The 26,528-nt window shown below is 55.5% G+C and overlaps 10 non-coding genes and 2 pseudogenes across 10 annotated transcripts; all 12 read left to right on the forward strand.

Moving 5' to 3' along the window:
• Window positions 1-624: 624 nt before the first annotated feature.
• LOC148647271 (U2 spliceosomal RNA) lies at window positions 625-815 on the forward strand. The gene has a single exon (XR_015927314.1). It is a non-coding gene; the product is annotated as a U2 spliceosomal RNA (small nuclear RNA).
• Window positions 816-4,787: 3,972 nt separating this feature from the next.
• Window positions 4,788-4,991, forward strand: LOC148647272 (U2 spliceosomal RNA; annotated as a pseudogene).
• Window positions 4,992-11,475: 6,484 nt separating this feature from the next.
• On the forward strand, window positions 11,476-11,676 carry LOC148647273 (U2 spliceosomal RNA; annotated as a pseudogene).
• Window positions 11,677-12,545: 869 nt separating this feature from the next.
• On the forward strand, window positions 12,546-12,736 carry LOC148647274 (U2 spliceosomal RNA). The gene has a single exon (XR_015927315.1). It is a non-coding gene; the product is annotated as a U2 spliceosomal RNA (small nuclear RNA).
• An 869-nt stretch (window positions 12,737-13,605) lies between these two features.
• LOC148647275 (U2 spliceosomal RNA) lies at window positions 13,606-13,796 on the forward strand. Its single transcript, XR_015927316.1, has one exon. It is a non-coding gene; the product is annotated as a U2 spliceosomal RNA (small nuclear RNA).
• An 869-nt stretch (window positions 13,797-14,665) lies between these two features.
• LOC148647276 (U2 spliceosomal RNA) lies at window positions 14,666-14,856 on the forward strand. The gene has a single exon (XR_015927317.1). It is a non-coding gene; the product is annotated as a U2 spliceosomal RNA (small nuclear RNA).
• An 873-nt stretch (window positions 14,857-15,729) lies between these two features.
• LOC148647277 (U2 spliceosomal RNA) lies at window positions 15,730-15,920 on the forward strand. The gene has a single exon (XR_015927318.1). It is a non-coding gene; the product is annotated as a U2 spliceosomal RNA (small nuclear RNA).
• An 869-nt stretch (window positions 15,921-16,789) lies between these two features.
• LOC148647278 (U2 spliceosomal RNA) lies at window positions 16,790-16,980 on the forward strand. The gene has a single exon (XR_015927319.1). It is a non-coding gene; the product is annotated as a U2 spliceosomal RNA (small nuclear RNA).
• Window positions 16,981-17,849: 869 nt separating this feature from the next.
• On the forward strand, window positions 17,850-18,040 carry LOC148647279 (U2 spliceosomal RNA). The gene has a single exon (XR_015927320.1). It is a non-coding gene; the product is annotated as a U2 spliceosomal RNA (small nuclear RNA).
• Window positions 18,041-18,909: 869 nt separating this feature from the next.
• Window positions 18,910-19,100, forward strand: LOC148647280 (U2 spliceosomal RNA). Its single transcript, XR_015927321.1, has one exon. It is a non-coding gene; the product is annotated as a U2 spliceosomal RNA (small nuclear RNA).
• Window positions 19,101-19,969: 869 nt separating this feature from the next.
• Window positions 19,970-20,160, forward strand: LOC148647281 (U2 spliceosomal RNA). Its single transcript, XR_015927322.1, has one exon. It is a non-coding gene; the product is annotated as a U2 spliceosomal RNA (small nuclear RNA).
• Window positions 20,161-26,254: 6,094 nt separating this feature from the next.
• LOC148647282 (U2 spliceosomal RNA) lies at window positions 26,255-26,443 on the forward strand. Its single transcript, XR_015927007.1, has one exon. It is a non-coding gene; the product is annotated as a U2 spliceosomal RNA (small nuclear RNA).
• Window positions 26,444-26,528: the final 85 nt, after the last annotated feature.

Genomic DNA, 26,528 nt, shown 5'->3' on the forward strand with positions numbered 1-26,528 from the left:
CCCCTTTTCGGCTCCCGTGCGTTTTCCCTCCAAAAAACTTAGGTTTTTCAGCCTTTTCCCAGGGAGGCAGGCGTGGCTTGCTTGCTTGCTTGCTTGCTTGCTTGCTTGTGTGTGTGTCCGTCCCCGTCCCTGCAGGCGGGCCCCTTTCGACAGCTGGGCGTTTTCCCTCCCAAAAACTTAGTATATCCACCTTTTCTTTCTTTTTTTTCGGCAGGCAGGCAGGCAGGCGTGTGTGCGCGCGCGCGCGCGTCCCCGTCCCTCCCTCCCGAGAGAGAGCTGCCCCTTGCCTCTGCCCGCAGGTGCTGGCGCTCGGCTTTCGCTTGCAGCCGGTTGGGCGCAGCTGCTGCCGGTGGGAGGGGCCTAAGCTAAGGAGGCCGGGCGGCTGGCGCCCCCTGCGGCTGCGGTCGTTGTCGGGCCGTTGACAGAAGATCAAAGAGCAGGGCCCCCGCCCGGGACTGGCAGGAAGGCAGGCGGGCAGGCAAGAGAGAGGGGGAGCAGAGTCCCGCGGCAGGCCTCTGGCTGCAGGGAGGCCGGCGGCTGCGCGGGTCCCGGGCTCCAGAGGAGTCGGCCTGCGCCACTGTGCGCCAGCGGAACGCCCGCGCGTCGGTCCGCGCCTTTGTGGGCATCGCTTCTCGGCCTTTTGGCTAAGATCAAGTGTAGTATCTGTTCTTATCAGTTTAATATCTGATACGTCCCCCATCGGGGGACCACATATTAAACGGATTTTTGGAACAGGGAGCTGGATCAGGAGCTTGCTCCGTCCTCTCCACGCATCGGCCCGGTATTGCAGCGCCTCCGGGAGCGGTGCACCACCTTCTCTCAGCGGTGAAAAGACAGACGTAGGTAGGTAGCTAGCTAGCTAGCTAGCGAGCGAGCGAGCGAGCGAGCGAGCGAGCGAGCGAGCAAGCAAGCGGAGTGGACTGGAGCTCCTTCTTCTCGGGTCTCGTCCCTCGTCCCTCGTCCATCTGTGTGTCTCTGTGTTCTGTCTCTCTCTCGCCCTCTCGGTTCCCGTGCTCCCTCTGTGCGCTTTCCCGCGTCTCGACTCTCTGGGCAAGCAGGCCGGCCCCCTTTTCGGCTCCCGTGCGTTTTCCCTCCAAAAAACTTAGGTTTTTCAGCCTTTTCCCAGGGAGGCAGGCGTGGCTTGCTTGCTTGCTTGCTTGCTTGCTTGCTTGTGTGTGTGTCCGTCCCCGTCCCTGCAGGCGGGCCCCTTTCGACAGCTGGGCGTTTTCCCTCCCAAAAACTTAGTATATCCACCTTTTCTTTCTTTTTTTTCGGCAGGCAGGCAGGCAGGCGTGTGTGCGCGCGCGCGCGCGTCCCCGTCCCTCCCTCCCGAGAGAGAGCTGCCCCTTGCCTCTGCCCGCAGGTGCTGGCGCTCGGCTTTCGCTTGCAGCCGGTTGGGCGCAGCTGCTGCCGGTGGGAGGGGCCTAAGCTAAGGAGGCCGGGCGGCTGGCGCCCCCTGCGGCTGCGGTCGTTGTCGGGCCGTTGACAGAAGATCAAAGAGCAGGGCCCCCGCCCGGGACTGGCAGGAAGGCAGGCGGGCAGGCAAGAGAGAGGGGGAGCAGAGTCCCGCGGCAGGCCTCTGGCTGCAGGGAGGCCGGCGGCTGCGCGGGTCCCGGGCTCCAGAGGAGTCGGCCTGCGCCACTGTGCGCCAGCGGAACGCCCGCGCGTCGGTCCGCGCCTTTGTGGGCATCGCTTCTCGGCCTTTTGGCTAAGATCGAGGTTTAAGCCGGCAAGCCCGCAATTCCGAGATCTTAGTCAGGGGGTCGGGAAGGCGGCGGGAGGAGCTGGAAGGATCGGAAGGAGTGAAGGTCTGAGCGTGGAACGTGGGATTGAGAAGATCGACGGCGTTGACGAGGAGGAGTGCAGAACGGCGCAGAGTTGGACGGTGGTGGAGGCAGTTACCTGGAGGCCGTGGAAGGAGTTGGGGCAGCGGCTTGTTGGCGTCCGGCTGGAACGATGGCGGGATCCCTTGGGTTGAGGAAGGAGCGGAGGAAGAACTCCCTTCGCTTCGTGTTGCGAGGACGAGAAGGCCTGGGAACATGGAACAGAGGGAAGTTCAAGGATTTAATTTTGAAACGTTTTTTGAATGTACAGATGTCTGACTTAGTTTGTTTGCAAGATTTTTGTGAGCGGGGGATTTTTGATTTGACTTTGATTTCTGAGTCACTGGTTTGGGGACTTTGGGAGTTGATACAAGCACGAAAGGAGGAGGCGCCATTGAGCCTCTTCAAAGTAGAACCGTGGTTTGCGGGGAACTTGAAAGGTATGACTGTTTTTGTGTTGGACCCTTTCGTTTCAGAGGAGGACATAGAGGGGTTTTTGGGGAAGCATGTGACACTGTATGGAAGAGGGAAGAAAGAACGAGATGAAGAAGGTGTGTGGACTGGGAAGCGGAGATATTGGATGAGTCTGCGTCAGTGTCCGGCGGCTGAGGAGGGGGTGCTTCACCCCCCGGCGTTTTTCGAAATAGGCTCGGACGGGGCATACCTGTCTTATCCGGGCCAGCCCCGGGTGTGTTGGAAATGTTTTGAACTGGGACATTATGCGAAGCAATGTGGAACTATGAACTGTGGTCAGTGTGGATCACGAAGGCACGGGACAAAGGATTGTGTACGATGTTTTGTATGTGGGGAATGGGGTCATCTGCAGAGGGTTTGTTTGAGGGGAAGGGGAAAAGTCTTTGTACAGGAATTTGGTGTGAAGGAACAAAAGGGGGCAGAAGCGGTAGGGGGAGGCGTGATAGTTGGGGACGGGGAGGTGAGTGTGCATGATATGAGTGAGGTGTGCGTGGAGGTCAGGGAATTAGATAGGGAGGGAACGGGTGGGGGTGCCGAGGGAGGTAGTTGTGAGAGTGTGGTAAAGGGAATGGATAGTGTACAAGAGGAGATGTTGAAGGTAGAGGATAAAGTTACAGGGGAAGGTGTGGGGAGTTTGAGGGTAAATGGAATGCGACCAGCTGAAGAGTGTCAATTGAGTGTAGGGCCAAGCGTAGCTGAAACAATAAGTAGTGTTTCTAAAGAGGGTGGAAGTGGGAACATTGTGGGGTTAAAGCGTGAATCAGGGGAAGGGGCGAAGGATTGTGTGCATGTGGAGACGTTGAAAGGGGAGGTAATGGAAAGTTTGAATGTGGGAGAAGGTGTGGGGTGTATAGTGGAGAAGGTTAAAAAAGAAACTGGGAAAAACAAGGAGGGCGAGGGAGGTAAGAGTAAGTTGGCGGGGGAGGAGATGATAGATGGTGTGCATGTGGAGACGCCGAAGGAAGAGGTAATGGAAAGTTTGAATGTGGGAGAAGATGTGGGGTGTACGGAGGAGAAGGTTAAAAAAGAAACCGGGAAAAACAAGGAGGGCGAGGGAGGTAAGAGTAAGTTGGCGGGGGAGGAGATGAAAGATGGTGTGCATGTGGAGACGCCGATGGAAGAGGTAATGGAAAGTTTGAATGTGGGAGAAGGTGTGGGGTGTACGGAGGAGAAGGTTAAAAAAGAAACTGAAAAAAACAAGGAAGGTGTGGCATCAAGAGGTGGAGAGCGGATTAAGGATGGAATGAGCAAAGAACGAGTGGAGGGTGCCGAGGGAGGTAAGGGTAAATTGGCGGGGGAGAGAACGGGCTGTATACAAGAGGAGATGTTGAAGGTAGAGGATAAGGGGAAGATGAGCGTAGGTGAAGGGGAGGGGAATATGAGGGTAAAGGAGAAACGAATAGTAAAAGCAGGTGTGGTAGGTAAGGCGGAATTAGTGGAGGGGGTGAAGAATGGTGTGCATGTGGAGACGTTGAAAGGAGAGGTAGTGGAAAGTCTGAAGGTAGGAGAAGCGGTGGGGAGTATAAAAGGGAAAGTTAAAAAAGAAATGGGGAAAAACAAGGAAGGGGCAATATCAGGAGGTGGAGAGGTGATTAAAGATCGAATGAGTAAAGAACGAGTGGAGAGGTGTCAGCAGAGACCTAAAGTGGAGGGTGTGAGAGGAGTAGCCTCAAAAGTAAGTGTGAAGGGAAGTAGTAGTGACATTAGAGATAAGGGAATGCTTACTTGGGAGTTTACGGATAGCGATGTTGAGAGGGAGCATGAGGAGGATGTTAAACAGTGTGAAAAGGAGTGGAAGAAGGAAGGGTATACTGAAGGGTTGGTGAGGATACCGTTAACGTGCATTTCGTGGGACGTAACACCTGGACCGAAGGTAAAAGAAATTGAGCTGAATGAGGAGAATTTTCCACCCTTAGGGTCTGCAGAGGCCATGAGGGGGAAAAAGAGTACGGAAAAGAAATCTGATTCAGGGGTGAGTGTTGAGAAAGGTGAGTGTAAAAGTAAGTGTGTAAGTGGAGGAGGGGGTGTCCAGAGACAATGTCCAGAGATAAAGGACATTCAGTGTAAAGTGTGGGAGGAGACTGGTCTCCACCCTGAATGGCAGAGAGTGGTGATGGCTAAATGGAAGAAATGTTTGGCTACAATAAGTGAAGTGGAACGACGGTTTCCAGAGAGTCGTATTGAGCTAATAAAGGATGGGGATATTCCAGTGAAGTTTCGGATAGGTGGGAAGACAGCGAAGGAGTGCGCCCAGACAGCGAGAGAGCTGCATAAAGCATTAACTATAAGTTTAGATTTTGATCGGCGGTAATTTTTGTTATGATGGAAGCATTTAGGTGGTGAAGAGTGTGGGATGATCTGAGAATAGAGAACAGTTCATTTGAATAAGGGGTGGGATTATGATAATGAATGGTTTTTGTGAAGGTTGGGGTTTTTGTTGGGAAGTTTGGTTTCAAGGTTTTGGGTTTTTGTCTAATGAATTGTGGTTTGATGTATTTTGTATTTTTGTAATAAAAAAAAAAAAAAAAAAAAAAAAAAAAATCTGTTCTTATCAGTTTAATATCTGATACGTCCCCCATCGGGGGACCACATATTAAACGGATTTTTGGAACAGGGAGCTGGATCAGGAGCTTGCTCCGTCCTCTCCACGCATCGGCCCGGTATTGCAGCGCCTCCGGGAGCGGTGCACCACCTTCTCTCAGCGGTGAAAAGACAGACGTAGGTAGGTAGCTAGCTAGCTAGCTAGCGAGCGAGCGAGCGAGCGAGCGAGCGAGCGAGCGAGCAAGCAAGCGGAGTGGACTGGAGCTCCTTCTTCTCGGGTCTCGTCCCTCGTCCCTCGTCCATCTGTGTGTCTCTGTGTTCTGTCTCTCTCTCGCCCTCTCGGTTCCCGTGCTCCCTCTGTGCGCTTTCCCGCGTCTCGACTCTCTGGGCAAGCAGGCCGGCCCCCTTTTCGGCTCCCGTGCGTTTTCCCTCCAAAAAACTTAGGTTTTTCAGCCTTTTCCCAGGGAGGCAGGCGTGGCTTGCTTGCTTGCTTGCTTGCTTGCTTGCTTGTGTGTGTGTCCGTCCCCGTCCCTGCAGGCGGGCCCCTTTCGACAGCTGGGCGTTTTCCCTCCCAAAAACTTAGTATATCCACCTTTTCTTTCTTTTTTTTCGGCAGGCAGGCAGGCAGGCGTGTGTGCGCGCGCGCGCGCGTCCCCGTCCCTCCCTCCCGAGAGAGAGCTGCCCCTTGCCTCTGCCCGCAGGTGCTGGCGCTCGGCTTTCGCTTGCAGCCGGTTGGGCGCAGCTGCTGCCGGTGGGAGGGGCCTAAGCTAAGGAGGCCGGGCGGCTGGCGCCCCCTGCGGCTGCGGTCGTTGTCGGGCCGTTGACAGAAGATCAAAGAGCAGGGCCCCCGCCCGGGACTGGCAGGAAGGCAGGCGGGCAGGCAAGAGAGAGGGGGAGCAGAGTCCCGCGGCAGGCCTCTGGCTGCAGGGAGGCCGGCGGCTGCGCGGGTCCCGGGCTCCAGAGGAGTCGGCCTGCGCCACTGTGCGCCAGCGGAACGCCCGCGCGTCGGTCCGCGCCTTTGTGGGCATCGCTTCTCGGCCTTTTGGCTGCGATCCCAGTACGTGGCCTGACCGCGGCTGGAGGAACAGTCAAGAGGAAGGAAGGTGAAGGTTTTTTTTTTCTGAGCCTGCCTATAGGCTAGGCAGGAGCTCTTTTTTTCTTGTGGCGGAGACGGATCCGGCCATAATCGGAAGGATGGAGAGAGGACCGAGCGGCAGGGTGGCGAAGATGCGGAATACCATTCGATTTGTCTTGAAGGAGGATTGCGGAAACCAGGAGTTCATCTACCGGGATGTTTTTGAAGAATTGGTCCTTGAAACGGCTTTGGGAGTGCGATGGGAGGACACCTTCTGCCTGCAGAATTACCCCGGGAAGAAGGTATTTGACCTTTCACTAATCTCTGATGTACGATGCAAGGAAGTATGGGCAATTATAAATGCGCATCGGAATGAGGAGCCGTTAAAAGACTTTTATGTGGAGCCATTGTTTGCAAGGGAAGTGCGGTGGCTGACTGTTCATATGTTTAGCCCCTATGTTGCGGAAGGAGACATTTTGAACTTTCTCAAACGCTTTGTGGATGTGCAAGGTGAAGGGGTTAAGCAAATAGATAAGAAAAAATACTGGACCGGGAACTGGAGATACCGAGTGAGGTTTAGGTTCAGCGAACAAGCAGTGGACGGTTTGGCGCATCCGCCGGCGAACTTTGCAATCGGTTCAGACCGGGGGTACCTGTTTTACCCGGGACAGCCCCTCACTTGTAGGCGATGTGGGCAGGAAGGACATGTGGCCCTCAACTGTGAGACTCAAATATGTAGACGGTGTGATGGGATTGGCCATATTTCGTCTATGTGCACGGAGGAAATCAAGTGTAACCTCTGTGGAAAGCGGGGCCATGTTTTTAAGGAGTGCCCCAGGAAGGCTGGCAGCTACTCAGCCGCCATTAGTAAGTCCTTGAGGGTTGAGAAGACCAAGCCTGCTGATCGTGAAAGTGAAAGAGGTGGGGCAGAAGATGGAGGCGGGGCAGAAGTGGCGGTTTCGGTTGTGAACGCGCCCGCAGAACAAGAAGCAGCAGAAGAAGGGGTTTCCGGAGTCAATGATGTGCAGGTGCAGAATGAAGAAATGGAGATAGGTCAATTAAGTGGTGAGATCAGTGCCGGAACGCCCGGGCTGGCTTTTTTAATACAAGCGGCCGAGGAGGTGGCGCACGTGGGCCCACAGGCTAGAAGGAAGAGTTGGGGAGAGCGGATGGAGGAGGAGGAGGAGGAGGAGGAAGAGGGTGCTGCCATGGCTCGAAGAACTGTGAAGAGGAAATCTGCGGAGTCAGAAGAGCTCTCCGCAAAGAAAGCGGGCAGAGAACGGGAGGATTCAACACAAAGTGACAGGCCTGAGTCCGTGACCCGAGGAGACAACTTACCTCTAGCCGAGGGGGAAGAGGAAGGGGAGATTCGAGAAGAAGAGGCAGTGGAGCTCCGCGGTAGTGCTTCCTCAGATTTTGTTGAGACACCATGTGTTCCTGAAACGGCAGACACACACGAAAGCGGTGGTTTAATACTCACCCAAGGTTTGGAGTCCGGAGTAGATCCACAGCAAGGAGAAGAGGAAGGCCTCTGGCTGGATTCGGAGTTGCCTCGGGACTTTGTGAAAATCTGCAAATGGGACGAGAAGAATAATAGGGTCAAGTGGCCTGCTGGGTTTGAGGAGCAGGAGATTCAAAAAAAAGAGATTAATTATGAGTGTGTACTTGTAGGGGGGGATATTCAGCGGTTTCGGGTGTTTGGGAAAACACATGCTGAAATAGGTTCTAAGAAAATCCTCTTTTCAGATATTGTGAAACGATGGAGAAACAATGGGGGTATGGCTAAGGAGGCTTTCGCAGCTGGGGTAGTTAGAACAGAGGGTAGAATAATGAAAGATTTGGATGCGTCTGCTAGTTTTCTCAGGCAATGTGAATGGGCGAATGGAAATGTGCGATTCCCGGTGCGAGCAGGTGGTCTTAAAAGCATTCTTAGAGCTTTTCCAGGTGTTAGTTTAGAAAGTGAAGGAAGATCGAAGAGAGTCATTAGGTTATACGTGCACGGGCCTAAGGAGAGTGAGGTGAGAGATGCATATATTGCAGCAATGAATATCATTAGAAGATGGGAAGAGAGAAACTGTTAATCTTTAAATGAAGGTTGTGACACTTAACACAAGAGGGCTTAGAGATAGAGTTAAGAGAACTGCTGTCTTTCAGTCCCTAAAAGACCTGAATTTTGAGGTGTGCTTTCTACAGGAGGTGCACTTGAAGAATGAGAAGGATGCAGTGCTTTTTTCACGGGAATGGGATAAGGGGGGATCCAAATGGAGTGTGGGTGGGGTTCACTCGTCGGGGGTGGGTATTCTGTTTGGTAACTGTGAAATGATTGTGGAGAATTGTAATATAGTAGTGCCGGGAAGAGCCCTGAGTGTGGATGTGTGTTATGGGAATAATAACTTTAGGTTTGTATGTGTGTATGCGCCCGCAATAAGTTCACTGAGAGCAGATTTTTATAAGGAGCTCTACCCGATATGTGCTACTAATAGGATGCTTGTCATTGGTGGTGATTTTAACGTTGATCTTAGTAAACAGGAAGATGTGGGAGCTAAGCAGTTACGTGTGCTCCTAACCCGTTTCAACCTAGTGGATTGTGTTTTACGAGTCACGGCAGGTGCTGTGGCGCCCACCTGGAGGAATGCAGCAGGAGTCGCGAGGCGTCTCGATTACATGTTTGCTTCAAGAGAGGTGAGGGTGGAGACAACGGCGGCGCGTCCGATGTGGTACTCTGACCACACGTTAGTGGAGGTTAAGCTGAGCCTGCCGCAGAGGATGTATGGTCGAGGTATTTGGAGAATGAATGTTGAGATCTTGAAGGAGGAAAAGTATGTTGAACACATGAGGTTAAAATTAAATGAGTGGTGGTGTGCGAAGAAGGAGCACATCTCTGCTATGGATTGGTGGGAGATAATGAAAAAGAAAATTAGAAGGGAGACTAGAGAATATAGTCTTAACCGAAGGAGAAGGGAGGCTAAGGAAGGGAGATTGTTGCAAGAAGAATTGAATAATCTCTACATGCAACTTAATGAGGGGAAGGTAGTGAATCCGGATGAGGTGGCGGCTTCTAGGGCTAGACTCCAGGCTTATTATAAACAGAGAGCTAAGAGTTTTTTGTTTAAGGCCCGAATAGATCTTTTGTTACAGCAACAGATATGTGCTTCTTTTCTATTCAGGCAAGTGAGACGACAGCAAAGGAAAAGACGAATGGACGGGGTTCGAATAGATCAAGGCAAGATTGTAGAGCACCCTGATGAGATGTTAGAAGCGGTCTACTCCTTTTACAAGAACCTCTTTTCAGCAAGAGCCTTAGAAGGAGGTTTGGAATCCACTGCTCTTGGATGCATCTCCTCACGGGTGCCCGAGAGTAGCAGGCGTCTCTTAGAGAAGCCTATTACTATAGATGAACTTAGGGGAGCCTTGGCAGGGATGAAGAATGGGAAGGCGCCTGGATTAGATGGACTTCCTGCAGAATTCTATAAAACCTTTTGGGATTTAATAGGGCCCATAATGTTAGTAACAGTGCACGAGGTTTTCAACAGGAAAATGTTAGGAGACTCGATGCGAGAAGGGGTGCTGACCTTGTTGTTTAAAAAAGGGCAGGCAACTGATCTAGGCAATTGGAGGCCACTCACGATGTTATGTACAGATTACAAGTTAATTGCTAAAGTTTTGGTTAATCGTATGAAGGAAGTGATGGGGACAGTAGTAGGGAGCGATCAGACTTGTGGCGTACGGGGAAGGAGAATTGACTGGTCTCTCCAATTAGTCAGAGACGCAATAGCGTGGTCTGAACACCGGAATATTCCGTTGGTACTAGCTAATTTAGATTTAGAGAAAGCTTTCGACAAAGTGTCGCACAACTTTTTGTGGTGTGTGCTGGAAAAGATGGGTTTTGGGCCAATTTTTATTGGATGGTTGAAGACCTTGTATACGCAGGTGGGTAGTAGAGTAGTGGTTAATGGTTTTGTTGGCAAACTGGTGAAGCAGCTTTCTGGGGTAAGACAAGGTTGCCCACTGTCCCCTTTGTTATTTGTCATTTACATGGAACCATTTGCAAGGATGGTAAACGGGGACCCGGGCATAGAGGGATTAATACTGCCTGGGAGTGGTGGAGAGCAAGTTAAAATGACACTGTACGCAGATGATGTTACCTTGGTGCTGACCGCCGATCACAGTTTGCAGAGGTCCTTGGCCATCTTCGAGGAATTTGCCAGGGTATCAGGGGCCAGACTAAACAGAAATAAAAGTAAAGTTAAGTTTTTTGGATTATGGAGAGACAGAGAGGAAGGCATACATGGCCTGGATTTTTGTAGGGGCCCTTTAAAGGTTTTGGGGATTTCTTTCCAAAAGCAGGGAACGGTGCATTATAACTGGCTTCAGGCTTTGGAGGCAATAAGGGTCCGATTGTTAAGATGGGGTGACAAACGCTTAACATTCGTAGAAAAGGTAACAGTTTTAAAGACGGACATTTTACCAGCCTTGATATACTTGGCGAATATTTACCCAATGCCAGCGAGATATAATAGGTATCTAACTAGAGAAACTTTTAGGTTTCTTTGGAACGGAAGATACGAGTATATCAAGCGACAGGATATGTATAGGTCAATTGATATGGGAGGTAGAGGAGTACCGAATATACCAATTAAGTTAAATTGTATATATGTGTCGGGGTTATGTGTTGCTTTAAGCCAATCTGTAGTGCATAATTACCAGTTTTTTGTAAAGTTTTGGCTTGCCAACAGTTTCCGACATCTCACCTGTTGGAGGAACGATGTCCCGCACGGAGAGGACTTACCGTGGCATTATAGGCATGCGGTGTCCTGGGTCCGGAAACATCGGGTGGCAGAGGATGTGCTGACTCTGAGGAATCACAGGGCACTGTACAGCGCTGTAATGGGGCAAGAAGAGGACAGAATTGTCGGGAACGTGGCTGCTGAGACCTGGAGGAGGGTTCAGCCCAAAGGTTTGCGGCCAGACATGATGGACCTGAATTGGCAGCTGATTTGGAAGAGACTTCCCGTGCGAGACGTCTTGCACAGGCACAAGTTGTCTAGACAAACTGAGTGTCCTCGGGCAGACTGCCGAGCTAGAGAGACAATGGAACATGTTTTTTGGTTCTGTGTTTTTGCTCAGCAAGTGTGGGGTAAATGCACACCTTTATTGGAATCGATAGAAGCTGGGTTTAAGGTAAATTTGGCCACGGTAATGTTTGGGGTAAGAGGACGTGGAAGAACGAGGGGTGTGGCTTTCATATTATGGTTTGTTATGAGTTGTGTTAAATTGTATTTGTGGGCCGCTAGGAACACTTTGGTCAAAAAAGGGGTGTTATGGAGTGTGGGTGGGGTTTACAACAAAATTGTGGGGGACATTAAATGCATGGTGGCTGTAGATAAAGAAAAGCTAAGTTATCACGCTGTAAAAGAAAAATGGAAGTCTTTAGCAGATATTTAAAAAGATTGGTTGATTGATACCCAGTAGTGATTTGTTTTTGTTAAGATTTTTGTCTGCTTTGTTATTTTTGCTTTTTGGATGTGTTCATCGGAATTGATGGTATAATTGTGATGTAGTATTCCTTTGTTATCTTTGATAATAAAAAAAAAAAAAAAAAAAAAAAAATCTGTTCTTATCAGTTTAATATCTGATACGTCCCCCATCGGGGGACCACATATTAAACGGATTTTTGGAACAGGGAGCTGGATCAGGAGCTTGCTCCGTCCTCTCCACGCATCGGCCCGGTATTGCAGCGCCTCCGGGAGCGGTGCACCACCTTCTCTCAGCGGTGAAAAGACAGACGTAGGTAGGTAGCTAGCTAGCTAGCTAGCGAGCGAGCGAGCGAGCGAGCGAGCGAGCGAGCAAGCAAGCGGAGTGGACTGGAGCTCCTTCTTCTCGGGTCTCGTCCCTCGTCCCTCGTCCATCTGTGTGTCTCTGTGTTCTGTCTCTCTCTCGCCCTCTCGGTTCCCGTGCTCCCTCTGTGCGCTTTCCCGCGTCTCGACTCTCTGGGCAAGCAGGCCGGCCCCCTTTTCGGCTCCCGTGCGTTTTCCCTCCAAAAAACTTAGGTTTTTCAGCCTTTTCCCAGGGAGGCAGGCGTGGCTTGCTTGCTTGCTTGCTTGCTTGCTTGCTTGTGTGTGTGTCCGTCCCCGTCCCTGCAGGCGGGCCCCTTTCGACAGCTGGGCGTTTTCCCTCCCAAAAACTTAGTATATCCACCTTTTCTTTCTTTTTTTTCGGCAGGCAGGCAGGCAGGCGTGTGTGCGCGCGCGCGCGCGTCCCCGTCCCTCCCTCCCGAGAGAGAGCTGCCCCTTGCCTCTGCCCGCAGGTGCTGGCGCTCGGCTTTCGCTTGCAGCCGGTTGGGCGCAGCTGCTGCCGGTGGGAGGGGCCTAAGCTAAGGAGGCCGGGCGGCTGGCGCCCCCTGCGGCTGCGGTCGTTGTCGGGCCGTTGACAGAAGATCAAAGAGCAGGGCCCCCGCCCGGGACTGGCAGGAAGGCAGGCGGGCAGGCAAGAGAGAGGGGGAGCAGAGTCCCGCGGCAGGCCTCTGGCTGCAGGGAGGCCGGCGGCTGCGCGGGTCCCGGGCTCCAGAGGAGTCGGCCTGCGCCACTGTGCGCCAGCGGAACGCCCGCGCGTCGGTCCGCGCCTTTGTGGGCATCGCTTCTCGGCCTTTTGGCTAAGATCAAGTGTAGTATCTGTTCTTATCAGTTTAATATCTGATACGTCCCCCATCGGGGGACCACATATTAAACGGATTTTTGGAACAGGGAGCTGGATCAGGAGCTTGCTCCGTCCTCTCCACGCATCGGCCCGGTATTGCAGCGCCTCCGGGAGCGGTGCACCACCTTCTCTCAGCGGTGAAAAGACAGACGTAGGTAGGTAGCTAGCTAGCTAGCTAGCGAGCGAGCGAGCGAGCGAGCGAGCGAGCGAGCAAGCAAGCGGAGTGGACTGGAGCTCCTTCTTCTCGGGTCTCGTCCCTCGTCCCTCGTCCATCTGTGTGTCTCTGTGTTCTGTCTCTCTCTCGCCCTCTCGGTTCCCGTGCTCCCTCTGTGCGCTTTCCCGCGTCTCGACTCTCTGGGCAAGCAGGCCGGCCCCCTTTTCGGCTCCCGTGCGTTTTCCCTCCAAAAAACTTAGGTTTTTCAGCCTTTTCCCAGGGAGGCAGGCGTGGCTTGCTTGCTTGCTTGCTTGCTTGCTTGCTTGTGTGTGTGTCCGTCCCCGTCCCTGCAGGCGGGCCCCTTTCGACAGCTGGGCGTTTTCCCTCCCAAAAACTTAGTATATCCACCTTTTCTTTCTTTTTTTTCGGCAGGCAGGCAGGCAGGCGTGTGTGCGCGCGCGCGCGCGTCCCCGTCCCTCCCTCCCGAGAGAGAGCTGCCCCTTGCCTCTGCCCGCAGGTGCTGGCGCTCGGCTTTCGCTTGCAGCCGGTTGGGCGCAGCTGCTGCCGGTGGGAGGGGCCTAAGCTAAGGAGGCCGGGCGGCTGGCGCCCCCTGCGGCTGCGGTCGTTGTCGGGCCGTTGACAGAAGATCAAAGAGCAGGGCCCCCGCCCGGGACTGGCAGGAAGGCAGGCGGGCAGGCAAGAGAGAGGGGGAGCAGAGTCCCGCGGCAGGCCTCTGGCTGCAGGGAGGCCGGCGGCTGCGCGGGTCCCGGGCTCCAGAGGAGTCGGCCTGCGCCACTGTGCGCCAGCGGAACGCCCGCGCGTCGGTCCGCGCCTTTGTGGGCATCGCTTCTCGGCCTTTTGGCTAAGATCAAGTGTAGTATCTGTTCTTATCAGTTTAATATCTGATACGTCCCCCATCGGGGGACCACATATTAAACGGATTTTTGGAACAGGGAGCTGGATCAGGAGCTTGCTCCGTCCTCTCCACGCATCGGCCCGGTATTGCAGCGCCTCCGGGAGCGGTGCACCACCTTCTCTCAGCGGTGAAAAGACAGACGTAGGTAGGTAGCTAGCTAGCTAGCTAGCGAGCGAGCGAGCGAGCGAGCGAGCGAGCGAGCAAGCAAGCGGAGTGGACTGGAGCTCCTTCTTCTCGGGTCTCGTCCCTCGTCCCTCGTCCATCTGTGTGTCTCTGTGTTCTGTCTCTCTCTCGCCCTCTCGGTTCCCGTGCTCCCTCTGTGCGCTTTCCCGCGTCTCGACTCTCTGGGCAAGCAGGCCGGCCCCCTTTTCGGCTCCCGTGCGTTTTCCCTCCAAAAAACTTAGGTTTTTCAGCCTTTTCCCAGGGAGGCAGGCGTGGCTTGCTTGCTTGCTTGCTTGCTTGCTTGCTTGTGTGTGTGTCCGTCCCCGTCCCTGCAGGCGGGCCCCTTTCGACAGCTGGGCGTTTTCCCTCCCAAAAACTTAGTATATCCACCTTTTCTTTCTTTTTTTTCGGCAGGCAGGCAGGCAGGCGTGTGTGCGCGCGCGCGCGCGTCCCCGTCCCTCCCTCCCGAGAGAGAGCTGCCCCTTGCCTCTGCCCGCAGGTGCTGGCGCTCGGCTTTCGCTTGCAGCCGGTTGGGCGCAGCTGCTGCCGGTGGGAGGGGCCTAAGCTAAGGAGGCCGGGCGGCTGGCGCCCCCTGCGGCTGCGGTCGTTGTCGGGCCGTTGACAGAAGATCAAAGAGCAGGGCCCCCGCCCGGGACTGGCAGGAAGGCAGGCGGGCAGGCAAGAGAGAGGGGGAGCAGAGTCCCGCGGCAGGCCTCTGGCTGCAGGGAGGCCGGCGGCTGCGCGGGTCCCGGGCTCCAGAGGAGTCGGCCTGCGCCACTGTGCGCCAGCGGAACGCCCGCGCGTCGGTCCGCGCCTTTGTGGGCATCGCTTCTCGGCCTTTTGGCTAAGATCAAGTGTAGTATCTGTTCTTATCAGTTTAATATCTGATACGTCCCCCATCGGGGGACCACATATTAAACGGATTTTTGGAACAGGGAGCTGGATCAGGAGCTTGCTCCGTCCTCTCCACGCATCGGCCCGGTATTGCAGCGCCTCCGGGAGCGGTGCACCACCTTCTCTCAGCGGTGAAAAGACAGACGTAGGTAGGTAGCTAGCTAGCTAGCGAGCGAGCGAGCGAGCGAGCGAGCGAGCGAGCGAGCGAGCAAGCAAGCGGAGTGGACTGGAGCTCCTTCTTCTCGGGTCTCGTCCCTCGTCCCTCGTCCATCTGTGTGTCTCTGTGTTCTGTCTCTCTCTCGCCCTCTCGGTTCCCGTGCTCCCTCTGTGCGCTTTCCCGCGTCTCGACTCTCTGGGCAAGCAGGCCGGCCCCCTTTTCGGCTCCCGTGCGTTTTCCCTCCAAAAAACTTAGGTTTTTCAGCCTTTTCCCAGGGAGGCAGGCGTGGCTTGCTTGCTTGCTTGCTTGCTTGCTTGCTTGTGTGTGTGTCCGTCCCCGTCCCTGCAGGCGGGCCCCTTTCGACAGCTGGGCGTTTTCCCTCCCAAAAACTTAGTATATCCACCTTTTCTTTCTTTTTTTTCGGCAGGCAGGCAGGCAGGCGTGTGTGCGCGCGCGCGCGCGTCCCCGTCCCTCCCTCCCGAGAGAGAGCTGCCCCTTGCCTCTGCCCGCAGGTGCTGGCGCTCGGCTTTCGCTTGCAGCCGGTTGGGCGCAGCTGCTGCCGGTGGGAGGGGCCTAAGCTAAGGAGGCCGGGCGGCTGGCGCCCCCTGCGGCTGCGGTCGTTGTCGGGCCGTTGACAGAAGATCAAAGAGCAGGGCCCCCGCCCGGGACTGGCAGGAAGGCAGGCGGGCAGGCAAGAGAGAGGGGGAGCAGAGTCCCGCGGCAGGCCTCTGGCTGCAGGGAGGCCGGCGGCTGCGCGGGTCCCGGGCTCCAGAGGAGTCGGCCTGCGCCACTGTGCGCCAGCGGAACGCCCGCGCGTCGGTCCGCGCCTTTGTGGGCATCGCTTCTCGGCCTTTTGGCTAAGATCAAGTGTAGTATCTGTTCTTATCAGTTTAATATCTGATACGTCCCCCATCGGGGGACCACATATTAAACGGATTTTTGGAACAGGGAGCTGGATCAGGAGCTTGCTCCGTCCTCTCCACGCATCGGCCCGGTATTGCAGCGCCTCCGGGAGCGGTGCACCACCTTCTCTCAGCGGTGAAAAGACAGACGTAGGTAGGTAGCTAGCTAGCTAGCTAGCGAGCGAGCGAGCGAGCGAGCGAGCGAGCGAGCAAGCAAGCGGAGTGGACTGGAGCTCCTTCTTCTCGGGTCTCGTCCCTCGTCCCTCGTCCATCTGTGTGTCTCTGTGTTCTGTCTCTCTCTCGCCCTCTCGGTTCCCGTGCTCCCTCTGTGCGCTTTCCCGCGTCTCGACTCTCTGGGCAAGCAGGCCGGCCCCCTTTTCGGCTCCCGTGCGTTTTCCCTCCAAAAAACTTAGGTTTTTCAGCCTTTTCCCAGGGAGGCAGGCGTGGCTTGCTTGCTTGCTTGCTTGCTTGCTTGCTTGTGTGTGTGTCCGTCCCCGTCCCTGCAGGCGGGCCCCTTTCGACAGCTGGGCGTTTTCCCTCCCAAAAACTTAGTATATCCACCTTTTCTTTCTTTTTTTTCGGCAGGCAGGCAGGCAGGCGTGTGTGCGCGCGCGCGCGCGTCCCCGTCCCTCCCTCCCGAGAGAGAGCTGCCCCTTGCCTCTGCCCGCAGGTGCTGGCGCTCGGCTTTCGCTTGCAGCCGGTTGGGCGCAGCTGCTGCCGGTGGGAGGGGCCTAAGCTAAGGAGGCCGGGCGGCTGGCGCCCCCTGCGGCTGCGGTCGTTGTCGGGCCGTTGACAGAAGATCAAAGAGCAGGGCCCCCGCCCGGGACTGGCAGGAAGGCAGGCGGGCAGGCAAGAGAGAGGGGGAGCAGAGTCCCGCGGCAGGCCTCTGGCTGCAGGGAGGCCGGCGGCTGCGCGGGTCCCGGGCTCCAGAGGAGTCGGCCTGCGCCACTGTGCGCCAGCGGAACGCCCGCGCGTCGGTCCGCGCCTTTGTGGGCATCGCTTCTCGGCCTTTTGGCTAAGATCAAGTGTAGTATCTGTTCTTATCAGTTTAATATCTGATACGTCCCCCATCGGGGGACCACATATTAAACGGATTTTTGGAACAGGGAGCTGGATCAGGAGCTTGCTCCGTCCTCTCCACGCATCGGCCCGGTATTGCAGCGCCTCCGGGAGCGGTGCACCACCTTCTCTCAGCGGTGAAAAGACAGACGTAGGTAGGTAGCTAGCTAGCTAGCTAGCGAGCGAGCGAGCGAGCGAGCGAGCGAGCGAGCAAGCAAGCGGAGTGGACTGGAGCTCCTTCTTCTCGGGTCTCGTCCCTCGTCCCTCGTCCATCTGTGTGTCTCTGTGTTCTGTCTCTCTCTCGCCCTCTCGGTTCCCGTGCTCCCTCTGTGCGCTTTCCCGCGTCTCGACTCTCTGGGCAAGCAGGCCGGCCCCCTTTTCGGCTCCCGTGCGTTTTCCCTCCAAAAAACTTAGGTTTTTCAGCCTTTTCCCAGGGAGGCAGGCGTGGCTTGCTTGCTTGCTTGCTTGCTTGCTTGCTTGTGTGTGTGTCCGTCCCCGTCCCTGCAGGCGGGCCCCTTTCGACAGCTGGGCGTTTTCCCTCCCAAAAACTTAGTATATCCACCTTTTCTTTCTTTTTTTTCGGCAGGCAGGCAGGCAGGCGTGTGTGCGCGCGCGCGCGCGTCCCCGTCCCTCCCTCCCGAGAGAGAGCTGCCCCTTGCCTCTGCCCGCAGGTGCTGGCGCTCGGCTTTCGCTTGCAGCCGGTTGGGCGCAGCTGCTGCCGGTGGGAGGGGCCTAAGCTAAGGAGGCCGGGCGGCTGGCGCCCCCTGCGGCTGCGGTCGTTGTCGGGCCGTTGACAGAAGATCAAAGAGCAGGGCCCCCGCCCGGGACTGGCAGGAAGGCAGGCGGGCAGGCAAGAGAGAGGGGGAGCAGAGTCCCGCGGCAGGCCTCTGGCTGCAGGGAGGCCGGCGGCTGCGCGGGTCCCGGGCTCCAGAGGAGTCGGCCTGCGCCACTGTGCGCCAGCGGAACGCCCGCGCGTCGGTCCGCGCCTTTGTGGGCATCGCTTCTCGGCCTTTTGGCTAAGATCAAGTGTAGTATCTGTTCTTATCAGTTTAATATCTGATACGTCCCCCATCGGGGGACCACATATTAAACGGATTTTTGGAACAGGGAGCTGGATCAGGAGCTTGCTCCGTCCTCTCCACGCATCGGCCCGGTATTGCAGCGCCTCCGGGAGCGGTGCACCACCTTCTCTCAGCGGTGAAAAGACAGACGTAGGTAGGTAGCTAGCTAGCTAGCTAGCTAGCGAGCGAGCGAGCGAGCGAGCGAGCGAGCAAGCAAGCGGAGTGGACTGGAGCTCCTTCTTCTCGGGTCTCGTCCCTCGTCCCTCGTCCATCTGTGTGTCTCTGTGTTCTGTCTCTCTCTCGCCCTCTCGGTTCCCGTGCTCCCTCTGTGCGCTTTCCCGCGTCTCGACTCTCTGGGCAAGCAGGCCGGCCCCCTTTTCGGCTCCCGTGCGTTTTCCCTCCAAAAAACTTAGGTTTTTCAGCCTTTTCCCAGGGAGGCAGGCGTGGCTTGCTTGCTTGCTTGCTTGCTTGCTTGCTTGTGTGTGTGTCCGTCCCCGTCCCTGCAGGCGGGCCCCTTTCGACAGCTGGGCGTTTTCCCTCCCAAAAACTTAGTATATCCACCTTTTCTTTCTTTTTTTTCGGCAGGCAGGCAGGCAGGCGTGTGTGCGCGCGCGCGCGCGTCCCCGTCCCTCCCTCCCGAGAGAGAGCTGCCCCTTGCCTCTGCCCGCAGGTGCTGGCGCTCGGCTTTCGCTTGCAGCCGGTTGGGCGCAGCTGCTGCCGGTGGGAGGGGCCTAAGCTAAGGAGGCCGGGCGGCTGGCGCCCCCTGCGGCTGCGGTCGTTGTCGGGCCGTTGACAGAAGATCAAAGAGCAGGGCCCCCGCCCGGGACTGGCAGGAAGGCAGGCGGGCAGGCAAGAGAGAGGGGGAGCAGAGTCCCGCGGCAGGCCTCTGGCTGCAGGGAGGCCGGCGGCTGCGCGGGTCCCGGGCTCCAGAGGAGTCGGCCTGCGCCACTGTGCGCCAGCGGAACGCCCGCGCGTCGGTCCGCGCCTTTGTGGGCATCGCTTCTCGGCCTTTTGGCTAAGATCAAGTGTAGTATCTGTTCTTATCAGTTTAATATCTGATACGTCCCCCATCGGGGGACCACATATTAAACGGATTTTTGGAACAGGGAGCTGGATCAGGAGCTTGCTCCGTCCTCTCCACGCATCGGCCCGGTATTGCAGCGCCTCCGGGAGCGGTGCACCACCTTCTCTCAGCGGTGAAAAGACAGACGTAGGTAGGTAGCTAGCTAGCTAGCTAGCGAGCGAGCGAGCGAGCGAGCGAGCGAGCGAGCAAGCAAGCGGAGTGGACTGGAGCTCCTTCTTCTCGGGTCTCGTCCCTCGTCCCTCGTCCATCTGTGTGTCTCTGTGTTCTGTCTCTCTCTCGCCCTCTCGGTTCCCGTGCTCCCTCTGTGCGCTTTCCCGCGTCTCGACTCTCTGGGCAAGCAGGCCGGCCCCCTTTTCGGCTCCCGTGCGTTTTCCCTCCAAAAAACTTAGGTTTTTCAGCCTTTTCCCAGGGAGGCAGGCGTGGCTTGCTTGCTTGCTTGCTTGCTTGCTTGCTTGTGTGTGTGTCCGTCCCCGTCCCTGCAGGCGGGCCCCTTTCGACAGCTGGGCGTTTTCCCTCCCAAAAACTTAGTATATCCACCTTTTCTTTCTTTTTTTTCGGCAGGCAGGCAGGCAGGCGTGTGTGCGCGCGCGCGCGCGTCCCCGTCCCTCCCTCCCGAGAGAGAGCTGCCCCTTGCCTCTGCCCGCAGGTGCTGGCGCTCGGCTTTCGCTTGCAGCCGGTTGGGCGCAGCTGCTGCCGGTGGGAGGGGCCTAAGCTAAGGAGGCCGGGCGGCTGGCGCCCCCTGCGGCTGCGGTCGTTGTCGGGCCGTTGACAGAAGATCAAAGAGCAGGGCCCCCGCCCGGGACTGGCAGGAAGGCAGGCGGGCAGGCAAGAGAGAGGGGGAGCAGAGTCCCGCGGCAGGCCTCTGGCTGCAGGGAGGCCGGCGGCTGCGCGGGTCCCGGGCTCCAGAGGAGTCGGCCTGCGCCACTGTGCGCCAGCGGAACGCCCGCGCGTCGGTCCGCGCCTTTGTGGGCATCGCTTCTCGGCCTTTTGGCTAAGATCAAGTGTAGTATCTGTTCTTATCAGTTTAATATCTGATACGTCCCCCATCGGGGGACCACATATTAAACGGATTTTTGGAACAGGGAGCTGGATCAGGAGCTTGCTCCGTCCTCTCCACGCATCGGCCCGGTATTGCAGCGCCTCCGGGAGCGGTGCACCACCTTCTCTCAGCGGTGAAAAGACAGACGTAGGTAGGTAGCTAGCTAGCTAGCTAGCGAGCGAGCGAGCGAGCGAGCGAGCGAGCGAGCAAGCAAGCGGAGTGGACTGGAGCTCCTTCTTCTCGGGTCTCGTCCCTCGTCCCTCGTCCATCTGTGTGTCTCTGTGTTCTGTCTCTCTCTCGCCCTCTCGGTTCCCGTGCTCCCTCTGTGCGCTTTCCCGCGTCTCGACTCTCTGGGCAAGCAGGCCGGCCCCCTTTTCGGCTCCCGTGCGTTTTCCCTCCAAAAAACTTAGGTTTTTCAGCCTTTTCCCAGGGAGGCAGGCGTGGCTTGCTTGCTTGCTTGCTTGCTTGCTTGCTTGTGTGTGTGTCCGTCCCCGTCCCTGCAGGCGGGCCCCTTTCGACAGCTGGGCGTTTTCCCTCCCAAAAACTTAGTATATCCACCTTTTCTTTCTTTTTTTTCGGCAGGCAGGCAGGCAGGCGTGTGTGCGCGCGCGCGCGCGTCCCCGTCCCTCCCTCCCGAGAGAGAGCTGCCCCTTGCCTCTGCCCGCAGGTGCTGGCGCTCGGCTTTCGCTTGCAGCCGGTTGGGCGCAGCTGCTGCCGGTGGGAGGGGCCTAAGCTAAGGAGGCCGGGCGGCTGGCGCCCCCTGCGGCTGCGGTCGTTGTCGGGCCGTTGACAGAAGATCAAAGAGCAGGGCCCCCGCCCGGGACTGGCAGGAAGGCAGGCGGGCAGGCAAGAGAGAGGGGGAGCAGAGTCCCGCGGCAGGCCTCTGGCTGCAGGGAGGCCGGCGGCTGCGCGGGTCCCGGGCTCCAGAGGAGTCGGCCTGCGCCACTGTGCGCCAGCGGAACGCCCGCGCGTCGGTCCGCGCCTTTGTGGGCATCGCTTCTCGGCCTTTTGGCCTAAGATCTTGTAGTGTGTGGCTTGACCGCAGCTGCAAGACTTCTGTCAGAAGACGAGAAGGGCGACGGAGGAGCGGCTGGAGAGCGGAGAGGAGCGCGGCCATACCCCCTTTTTTTTTTGAGGACCGGAGAACGTTGGATAGGAGCGGATTTGGAGCGAAGCTGGTGGCGGAGCGGTTTCCTGGGATTGGAGCGGAAGGAGCGGAGAGCAGCGGCGGGGCCCGGGCCGGGCCATCTTCGGGATGGCCGAGGCACCGGCCTCCTCCGGGAGGCCAAGAAAAGAACCGAGCCTGAAGTGGACAATTCGCTTTTATTGGAAGGCGAGTTGCGACATGGCCGGTAGGGATATGTTTGTGGAGCGAATTTTGATGGACACCCTGAAGGTAGGGAATATTGAAGTACTATGTGTTCAGGGAAATTGGATGGAAAAGTACTTTGATGTCTCCTTTGTTGATGAGAAGACTTATAAGAAAGTGTCGGCAGATTGTGTAGAGAAACAGGATGGGAAATGGATGCAGGCCTTTGAGTGTATAGGGCTGGCCTCTGATAACACTCGATGGATAATTCTGCATATGTACGATCCGTACCTGTCAGATGACGATGTTACGGCATTCCTAGAAATGCACACCGAGTCGGTTGACAGTATTAAGAGGATTAAGGATAAAAATGGTTACTGGACAGGGAGGAGGCAGTTCCAGGTGACCCTGAAAGAGAATAGAAATTATGAGGGGGGCTTTTCACATCCCCCGGCGTTGTTTGCGTTAGGGGGAAGCCGGGGCTATATGTTTTATCGTAACCAGCCCCCGTTCTGCCGGAGATGTCACGAGGTGGGACATCTGGAACTGGATTGCAAAACCACCCGGTGTACAAGATGTGGCGAGGATGGGCACACTAAGAGGAGCTGCAGAAAGAAGGTATGTTCATTGTGTGGGGAGGACGACCATCTTTATAAGGCCTGTGCGAATAGAGATCTTGCATATGTGGCCGCAAAGAAGGGCTCGGCCTCTGGGATAGTGGTAGATGGGGAGTCAGAAGAGGAAAGGGAAACAGGTTCTGGATGGGAGCTGGGGCGCGGAGAGGCGCGGAAACAAAGAAGAAAGAACCGTAGAAAGGGTATGGTGGCTCAGGATGAGAGGGGAGGTGAAGGACAGGCCCGGAATACGAAGGATCAGGAGAAAGAGGTACCGCAGGGTGCACCTTCGGCAGGAGTGGTGGAGGAGGTACAGGAAGAGCACGTGGAGGTGCAGGTTGAGGAGCAAGTGGAGGTAATAGAGGAACCTGGCAGAATGGAGGAGGCGGGGGTAATTGAGGAACATGTGGATGGAGAGGAAGGGAACACGAACAGGGAGAAAGTCCACCCCAAAAGACAACGGGTGGAGAGTGAGGAAATTGCCACTGCAGAAGGTAAAAAACCTAAAATAAAAGAAGGGGTACCAGCAGAGGAGGACAGTGAAGGCAGTGAACCTGACGAGATCCCCCCTTCGGAAGATCCGAGGCCAGAGGCGGAAGATCAAGCTGACCTCGAGGGGACGGAAGGTTCCCTGCCACCGGGACAGCAGGTGAGGTCATCCCAATTATATGGTATGATTTCTGTACTAAACAGGCCTGGGGAGGACGGGAGCCCTATGGCCTTGTGTCTACCAGACACACCAGGGAGAACGGAAGAAGAGATGGAACAGGAGGACGGGGCGGGGGCCGCCTACCATGGGTCAGGGACATCTGAGAGTCCCGGGTATGGCTTTGGGTCCATAAGCTCCTCGTCGTCGGAATCGGAAGGAATGGATAGCGAGATATTTGATGGTCCGCCATGACTCTCGCCATTGCAACCATTAACGTAAGAGGGTTGAAGAATAGAAGTAAGAGGTTGGCTGTCTTTACGGAGATAGCTGATAGAAAGATTGACGTCTGTTTCCTCCAAGAGGTGCATTTGGCAGGGGATAGGGATGTGGATCAATTCCAGAATGAATGGAAAAAAGGTAGATCATGGTGGAGTGTGGGAGGGGTCCATTCGTCAGGGATAGGTGTCCTTTGTGGTTCCCCTGAATTTGTTGCAAGTGAAACTATGATAATTGTCCCTGGTAGGCTCTTGGTGGTGGATGGTAGATGGAGAGAATTGGCGTTGAGATTGGTGTGCGTGTATGTGCCTGCTGACAGAAGGTTGCAGAGTGAGTTCTTGAAAGATTTAGAGCCCTGCCTCTACACGAACAGAGGTTTGATAGTGGGAGGTGATTTTAATATAGATGTGACGGATGCACAGGGTGGTGGGGTTAATTCACTTTTACAGATTACTAAGGGATTTAAACTAAAGGATGGGTTTCACGGTTTCAAACACTACACGTGGGATAACCAACGAGGTATGCAGAGGCGGTTGGACTATATTTTCCATGGCTTAAGGTTAGAGATCCAGAACAGGACTGTAACTCCTACATGGTTTTCGGACCATGCGTTGTTGGTGTTGACTCTCAAAGGTAAAGAAAACGGCTTTAAAGCCGGCTTCTGGAAACTTAATAGAACAGTGTTAGACGACAAAGAATATCGGATTAGGATCGTGCGCCTATTAGGTCATCTCATAGGAATGCGGGGGAGGTTTAAGACGGAGGTCGGATGGTGGGAGAGCTGCAAGAGGGTTATTGCCAAGGTGACTATCGATTTCTGTGCAGCACGAAGGAGAGCCGAGCGGGAGGAACTGACCAAGCTTCAGCAGGAATTAGAACGGATTTACAGGGAGGCTAACCGGAGTGGGGATTTTGATTTGAGGGCTTCAGCCAGAGTGCGTGCACAGTTGAGGGAACAATGGTTGCGGCGGGCCAAAGATTTTTTGTTTCGTTTGAGGGGCACCCATATGGAGAAAGATGAGCAGTGCTCAGCCCAGTTTTTCAGCAGGGTTAAAGAACAGCAGGAAAAGATCTACATCGAGAAACTGGTGAGGAGTGATGGGAAGGCGGCTGAAGATATCGCAGGCCTGATAGAGTGCGCGTCGGACTACTATAAGGACCTTTTCACTGAGAAGAAGGTGGACGAACAGGTGCGCAGAAGACTGATGGCACAGGTGCGTATCAGAAATTGGGAGGGAAAAGATCTGGACTGTCCTTTAACATCCGAAGAGATAAAGGCGGCCACGCTGGGGTTGCGGAAGGGCACTGTGCCAGGTGTTGACGGTCTGCCTGTGGAGTTTTATATTGCTTTTTGGGAGCAGTTGGAGCCTGTTTTGTTGGGTGTTTTTAAGGAGATTTTAGAACTGGGCGAGTTAAGCCCCACAATGAAGACGGGCATATTGACCCTAATTTATAAAAAGAAGGGTGAGAAGACCAATCTGGATAATTGGAGACCCCTACAGCTATTGTGCACGGACTATAAGATTCTGGCTAGAGTTTTAAGCAGGAGGCTAAGGAGCATTATGGCGTACCTGGTGCGGGAAGATCAGACGTGCGCAGTGGCTGGAAGGCGGATGGATTGGAATCTGCAGCTGATAAGAGACGTCACTGAATGGGTGAGTGACCGAAGACTGCCTTTGATACTCGTAAATCTGGATCAAAACAAGGCTTTTGATAGGGTCCACCACGGGGCTCTGTGGGAGATCCTGGCGAGAATGGGGGTGAGTGCACGGTTCATCGAGTGGATCCGTACTCTGTATAGGTCAGTGGAGACACGCGTCAGCATCAACGGGTGGGTAGGAGGAGGACTCCCGGTGACGTGTGGGGTACGGCAGGGGTGCCCTCTGTCTCCCTTGCTCTATGTCCTTTATATAGAGCCGTTTCTGGAGCGTATAAGGATGGACCAACGAGTAGAAGGAGTTATAGTTCCAGGAAGCAAAGGGAGGCAGGTAAAGGTGATCGCCTACGCTGACGATATCACTCTGTTTCTAAGCTCAGATTCCAGCTTGGCCAGGGTGCTTAGTATAGCACAGGAATTTGAAGAAGGTTTGGGAGCCACGCTGAATAGGAATAAGAGCTCAATCAAGTACTGGGGTACTTGGAGAAGCAGGAGCGACACGGTTGGGGGTCTGACGGTGGTGCAGGAACCCATTAAGATCCTGGGAGTACTGTTTCACCTCGAAGAAGCTGCCCGCCTTAATTGGGTGGCCAAGATGAAGAAGGTGACTCAGAAGTTGGGGCTTTGGCGAAACAGATCCCTGTCCTTCCTCGGGAAGGTGGTCGTGTTAAAGGCGGAGATCATGCCTTTGCTGATCCATCTGGCGGTGGTTTACCCCCTGCCGGCTAGAATGCGCAAAGAGCTGGTTCGTGCCGTGTTCACCTTTGTGTGGGGCGGCAGGTATGAATATATAAGACGATCGGATATGTATAGGCCGGTGGAAGAGGGGGGAAGAGGAGTCCCGGATATCCCCTTAAAACTGGACTGTATTTTTGTTGCCAGCCTCTGTGTGATGTTGCGCGGAGATCCGGCGCACCTTTGTTTTTTCTTTGTTAGGTTATGGTTCTCCCATGCAATGAAACACCTGGTGAACTGGACGAACCTGACGCCCAAGGCCGAGAAATTGCCTTTGCACTACAGGCATGCAGTGCACTGGCTGAAGGTGCACCCGATGGTGAAGAAAGACCTTATCTCTTTGGATCACAGATTGATGTACTGGACGCTGAGACAGGATAGCAGTCTTGCTGTACCGGGGGTGCCCCGAGAAGTCTGGATAAGGACGCAGGCAAAGCCTCTGGATAACAGGCTGTGTGATTTAAACTGGTTGTGCGTGTGGGACAGATTGGCCGTGAGGGAAAAGCTATATAGACACGGCTTAACAAGGCAGATGGGTTGTCCTCGGCAGCAGTGCCACAAGGAGGAGACAGTGAGGCATGCATTCTGGGAGTGTGATTTTGTGCAACAGGTGTGGGGGGAGTGTGCACGTTGGGTGTCTTCTTTTTTCACGACAGAAAGTTTAAATTATTCAATGGTGCTAAAAGGGGTGAAGGGTGTGAGGAAACAGAATGAGAGGTTTTTGGTGTGGCTGCTGATTAGTTTAGTAAAGGCGTATGTGTGGCAAGATAGGAATGAATTGGTGAAGCATGGTGTGCATGGGTCAGTGGGTGCTGTGGTGTGGAAGGTGAGGAATGATATAGGGAATAGAGTGAAGTGGGATGTGCGAAAGTGGGGGTTTGCGGCGGCGAAAGAAAGATGGAAAGAACTGTTTGTGTTAGGGAACTGAGTTAGGTGTAGGGCTGTGAGAGTGAGGTGTGAGTGAGTTCTGATTTTTGATTAGTTTTATATAAAATAAAAAAAAAAAAAAAAAATCTGTTCTTATCAGTTTAATATCTGATACGTCCCCCATCGGGGGACCACATATTAAACGGATTTTTGGAACAGGGAGCTGGATCAGGAGCTTGCTCCGTCCTCTCCACGCATCGGCCCGGTATTGCAGCGCCTCCGGGAGCGGTGCACCACCTTCTCTCAGCGGTGAAAAGACAGACGTAGGTAGGTAGCTAGCTAGCTAGCTAGCGAGCGAGCGAGCGAGCGAGCGAGCGAGCGAGC

Source organism: Lepisosteus platostomus, chromosome 15 (genome assembly GCF_059453375.1).
Source record: "Lepisosteus platostomus isolate fLepPlt1 chromosome 15, fLepPlt1.hap1, whole genome shotgun sequence".
In the NCBI taxonomy this organism is placed as follows: Eukaryota; Metazoa; Chordata; class Actinopteri; order Semionotiformes; family Lepisosteidae; genus Lepisosteus; species Lepisosteus platostomus.